A 5219-nucleotide genomic window follows, 5' to 3' on the forward strand; every position below is an offset into this window, starting at 1 on the left:
TCTCTCTCTCTCTCTCTCTCTCTCTCTCTCTCTATCCAACTCGCTCACCCACCCTGTGGGAGCGGCACGCACAGCTATAGGGGATTGATTTCAGTCGCTCGCCCGATGGGCTCCGCGCGGTGGGCGGCGATGTGGAGCCGCGCGAGGAGAACAAGGGAGCAGAGGGCTTTCTCCTGGACGAGTAGAAAACACCCGCCGCGCACCCAACCACCCACACCACCACCGCGGGGTGTGAAGCGCGCAGCGGCGAACCGAACGCTTTTTGGGGGGAAAAGGCGAAGAAAGACGGGAGAGTCGGAGCGAAGCGGGCGGCCGGCTGAACGAGCCGAGTCAATGCGCCGTCGACATCCTCGCGGGTGCGAAAACATCGAAACCTTCTTTCCGTCCTTTCCCTCACCGCCACCATCAAAAAAAAATATCGTCGTAAATTTACAAAATGTTTTGTAAACTCGAGTTATAATTAAAATTGTAAATTTTCGAAAACACATTTTTTACTTGCCAATAGATTTTAAGTCGACACGTGCTGCATGTATTTTTACGATTTCAAATTGTAATTTTACAACTTCGGTCAAGGAAAATTTCCCTGTAAACCTTCCTACTATTTTTCGCAGTGACCCATGACTTGGTATTTTTTATTTTGGAGGGCAAAGCTGTGTATGAGAAAAATTTTAAACATGTGTAACATTGCATGCAGTGTTTCTGAGTTTCTACTGCATATGCCGGCGCGCTTGTGCGGTAGCTCATTTCGTCGGCGATTGGAGCAGACCTTGTTACTAAAATACATCCGCAAAATCTTGTCGGTTGGAGTTATTACTCGGCTCTTGTAATACCGACATGCTGCCGGCGCTCCTTACTCCTCGCCGGGACAACTCTGCGGCCGAGGGACGAGCACTAAATAAAGCCTGTCCCGGGAGAGTTCTCGGGTTTCCAGGGGTTTGTTTTCATTTCCATCTCCTTGCCGTTGCTGTTGCTGCTCGCCGCCCCGGTGGGGCCCCGGCGGCGGGGCCGCGCACGGTGAGCGCCGTACAAGCTGGGAACACGGATGCAAAAGGCTTCAGACTTGCGTGCTGTTGTGTTAGGTTGGGAGCCGTCTGGGGCTGTGAGGGGACCGCGCCGCCCTCGCCTAGCGGGCCGCCGCCACGCTCCGGCGCGCCCTAGCGGTGGCCGAAGGAATCCGCAGCTTCGATGTATCGAAGCGGCGGCCGCCGCCGCCGGCCAGCACGTGTTACCGTTAATACCGAACCGTTTCGTGTTGTTGTTGCAGTTTTATTTGTGCGCCGGTGCAAGCGGGCCACTTTGGCGCGACCTTCCCCTCTCTTCATCCAAAATGCATGCGTCGCCGCCGTGTCGACCTTGCTGGGAGGGTGACGTCAGGCCGGCGCCGACCATTCGGATGACAGCGGGCCGGTGTCACCCACCGTCATCGGCGAGGGCGGCCGGTGTCACCCACCGTCATCGGCGAGGGCAGCCGGAAATCATCCACACGAAAGTAAATATAAATCAGCTTAAAAAACTATCGATAGACAAACAGAGAAAAATAGTAAAAACTAGCAAACCCAATTTTTTTAATATTTGGTTTTGATCACCAAGTATCATCTTTTCTGAAAATAAAATTATCCTTTCTTTAAAATCCTTTTTTTTATGCGTCCAATAGGTTTCAAAAAACAGATAAGAGTTGCGTTGGTTATCGCAAAATGCCCGCGGTGGTACTGTCATCTGACAGTGGAAGTGATTAATTTTCGCGCTCGCGTCCGGACTAAATCGCGCACTAAATCGCCGCTTTCCTCGCCCTCTCCGCAGTCAGTCACCCTTCTCGTCGCTTCGCGCCGCCGCCGTCCATTTTTCACATCGCCACGGAGTAAAGACCCTGCGGTGCCCTGGAGGCCCCTGGAGGCCCCTGGAGAATCCTCAAGACTCCAGGAGAAGTCCCCCCCTGGAGAAGCGCCGCGCGACCGCCCGTTTCATGGCTTGTAAAGTCGTTGCGATGCAGAGCTTCTCGGAAGCAATCCATTCCATCGCACCGGCCCAGCCGTGCAATATTTCCCTAGCGGCCTTACGGCCCCGCTCCGGCCGGCCGTTTCTTTCCGTCCCGTTTTGCGATAAATGTCATCGCCGGCCTCTTTGGGGCACCACCGTCCGCGCAGCGCTGTTGTTCACCCATCTCGCAAGAACGTAGCTCTTAGACTCATAATTGAATTTGGAATAAGAGAAAGAAACAGTTTCGTTTGACGAATCATAAAATTATAACCCTAATGTATGCATGCAAAATGGTATCGATATGATGATACAGAAAACTTTAGCCTAAAGCAGATTCCTTCAAGTAGAGAACCGTTGAAAATGTGCCCCTTACTCTAGAAATGATGTGACGATAACTTGGAGCCTTAATTTGAACCGATAAGTGTGCAACTGCTTGACACTTGTAAGTGCGTAGTGTGAAACTCCGCCGTTGAACATTCCTATAGATTGAACGTTTACCCTTGCAATAAGTGCACGATTACCGAGTTGAGCACTTGCACCTGCACTACTACTACCAAGCTGCACTCTCGGTTTATCACTGTACCTGTATCTATTCCCTTCATGTAATACTTATAATACTTCACTAATTTCCAGTTGTTTGCTGCATTGGTCGCTGAAATGAACCCGCCGTGGCGACCCACACGCCTCGAGGGCTCCGGCGGTGAAGCTCTGGACCCGGAGCGGCCACCACCACCACCACTGCCCCGTCGCACCGCCCCGTCACACCGTCGCATCGCACCGATTCGTCACGCCGCGCCGCGCCACGCCGTCACGTCGAAACGAAATGACGGCGCAGCCGAGGGGTAATGAGCGAAAAGTAGTGGTCCGGTGGATCCGCGGGGAGCGGACGGGCGAGGCAGAAGGAATCGCAATGGTGATGGGGCAAGGGCGGCGATACACGATTATAGAAACACCGAGGGGGGTACACGTGTCACACACACAATAGGCTTCAAAGCTATATAATAGGGTGGTGGTACAAATATCATGCCCTCCACCTTCCATATTATAGGAACACCGAGGGGATATACATGTGTCACACACACGCAATAGGCTGCAAGCTACGAGCCATAATATTAGAGGGTGGGGTACAAATATCATGACCGGGGTACAAAAAAAAATCCCATGAGATCTGTGAATGTGTTGCTGTGGTGTGGTTCTTATGTGGAACCTTACGAGGGTGCCATGATATTTGTACCCCCGATACAACACACTCCATACAACATACATGCACTACATCCCACAAAGACCATAAAGGATTTCGCAATTATTATTATTACTGTTATCATTAGTAATATTATTACTCCTATTACTGTTCCCGTTGCGGATCGCACCCACACCACCGCCACCGCGTGTTCCGCAGGACATGTGGGTGCCCTAATGAACTGATCGTGCGGCAAAGGCGTGCCCAAGGTCTAGGGCGCGCGAAGGGCTTAGCTGTGGCAGCCGGGAGGGGGGGGAGGGGAGGGGTGCAATCGACGGGCCCCGCAGCGCCCCGTTACCTTTCGTTACGTCTCCTTGCGTGCATCGGGCGCGCCCCGACACGGCCGGCCGGGCACCGCTAGGCCAAATGTCGAATGAGAGCAATTACACAGACACCCCCGCTGCATCCAAACAGTCGGGGCCCTTATCCCCCCCCCCCCCCCCACCCTGCTGCCGGAAGGCGCGCGGGCCGCGCTCGGCAGAGGTACTGCATCGTCACCAGCAGCCCCTTCCCTCTACTCCTCGGCGCAATCCCGCCCGCTGCACTGCCCATGGCGTTGGCCTCCTGGCGCGGCGGAGGGAGGCTGAACGGCTCGGCGACGAGACAGCACGGCTCTGCGGCCACAGTCCGGCGCCCAAGTCCAAAGGATTTTTTTGGCGTGGCAACTCAAAGAGTGTGAATGTCGTACACTTGCAGGTGTAAATATTCCAATAATACACTGTAAAAAATACCGTCGTAAATTTACACAAATTTTGTAGACTCGAATTATATTTTAAGTTGTAAATTTACGACAGCACATATTTTACTCGCCAAGGGATTTGAAGTTAAAACACACTGCACTGAAAAAAAAATACTGTGGTGCTAAGGACAGCTGTAACACCCCCAAGAACATTTTGCTCTTGGATCGGCTTCAAGAACATGCGTTCTTGGAGCCTGTTCTTGGGCTATGTCGTTGGGTCTACAGACCGGACGTCACTGCGGCAGTGACATGTGTCTTTGGGATGAGCCATTCTTGTAGTTAGTTGAAATACGGACATGCTTTGGCACTTGTCGTTGATTTCAGTACAGTGTTTGGTAATACTTTTTTTAAATATTTAGTATCAAAGATCCAGAATAATTTTAGCATTTAATTTTGATGGCGGTAAGCTAAAGATGCATTGGCGGGAGCCAGCGCAAGTTGGGCACTCTCTGACATGCTGCCAGAGGGCGACGATTTGTCACCAAGTGCCAAAAATTGAGCCACACATGCACTCCCACCTAACAGGTTACAGCGCGCGACAGACGCTTTTGGAAGTGGAGCGTCTGAGCAAGACAAGTAATGGAGACCACGACGGAAGTGATCAGCGAGAGCTAATGTTGAATGCCATCTAGCGGCCTCTTCGGAAGCTGGCCAATCTTACAACATGGAGCCACGCACTGCCTGCCGCCAGGGGAAGCACCATCGTGCGTCTCGGGCAGCGACATACTGTCCTTGGGCTACCGGCTTCTGTCATTGGTCTAACGTCAACCACCTACGACAAGCCACAGCAACACGCCTGTCCTTAGCACCACAGTATTTTTTTTTCAGTGTGCATGTATTTTTACGATTACAAATTGTAATTTTCCAACTTTGCGTCAAGGAAAAATTTTCCTGTAAACCTACCTACTTCATTTCACCGTGATTCACTTTATACACTGTAACAAATATTCTGAAATTTCAGAGCAAAATATCTCTTAAATTTAATAACATTATCAGTTGTTCTTAAACGTAATAACACATTATGATATTTAAGAAGTTTTCTTAATATTGACAACAAGGTTATCAGAATTCTGATGAAATTCTCAATTGTACTAAGGGGTCATTAAATTTCATAGCAAGTTTATTAAATTTAAAAGTTTTCCTTAGTTTTGACAAAATTGTGTTGAAAAGTCACAACCATTCTTACTTTTAATACTAGCATTCAGAACACTTCTTAAAAGTCATGTAGCTTTTGACCACTGGACATGGAATTTTGGCGTTCAA

General features: G+C 50.5%; 1 protein-coding gene and 1 long non-coding RNA gene across 5 annotated transcripts in view; one reads left to right on the top strand and one right to left on the bottom strand.

Annotated features, from left to right (window-relative positions):
• The window catches only part of LOC113213708 (uncharacterized), a 59504-nt gene extending 56261 nt beyond the window's left edge, over positions 1 to 3243 (top strand). Inside the window, exons 4-5 of the long non-coding RNA XR_008010900.1 lie at positions 1265 to 1489; positions 2611 to 3243. This is a non-coding gene — a long non-coding RNA (uncharacterized LOC113213708). The remainder of the gene's footprint in view (positions 1 to 1264; positions 1490 to 2610) is intronic.
• LOC113213713 (uncharacterized) overlaps positions 1 to 5219 on the bottom strand; it is a 54622-nt gene that overhangs the window by 47950 nt on the left and 1453 nt on the right. The window lies entirely within an intron of this gene.

Source organism: Frankliniella occidentalis, unplaced genomic scaffold (genome assembly GCF_000697945.3).
Source record: "Frankliniella occidentalis isolate FOCC.00 unplaced genomic scaffold, Focc_3.1 Scaffold25, whole genome shotgun sequence".
Lineage (NCBI taxonomy): Eukaryota > Metazoa > Arthropoda > Insecta > Thysanoptera > Thripidae > Frankliniella > Frankliniella occidentalis.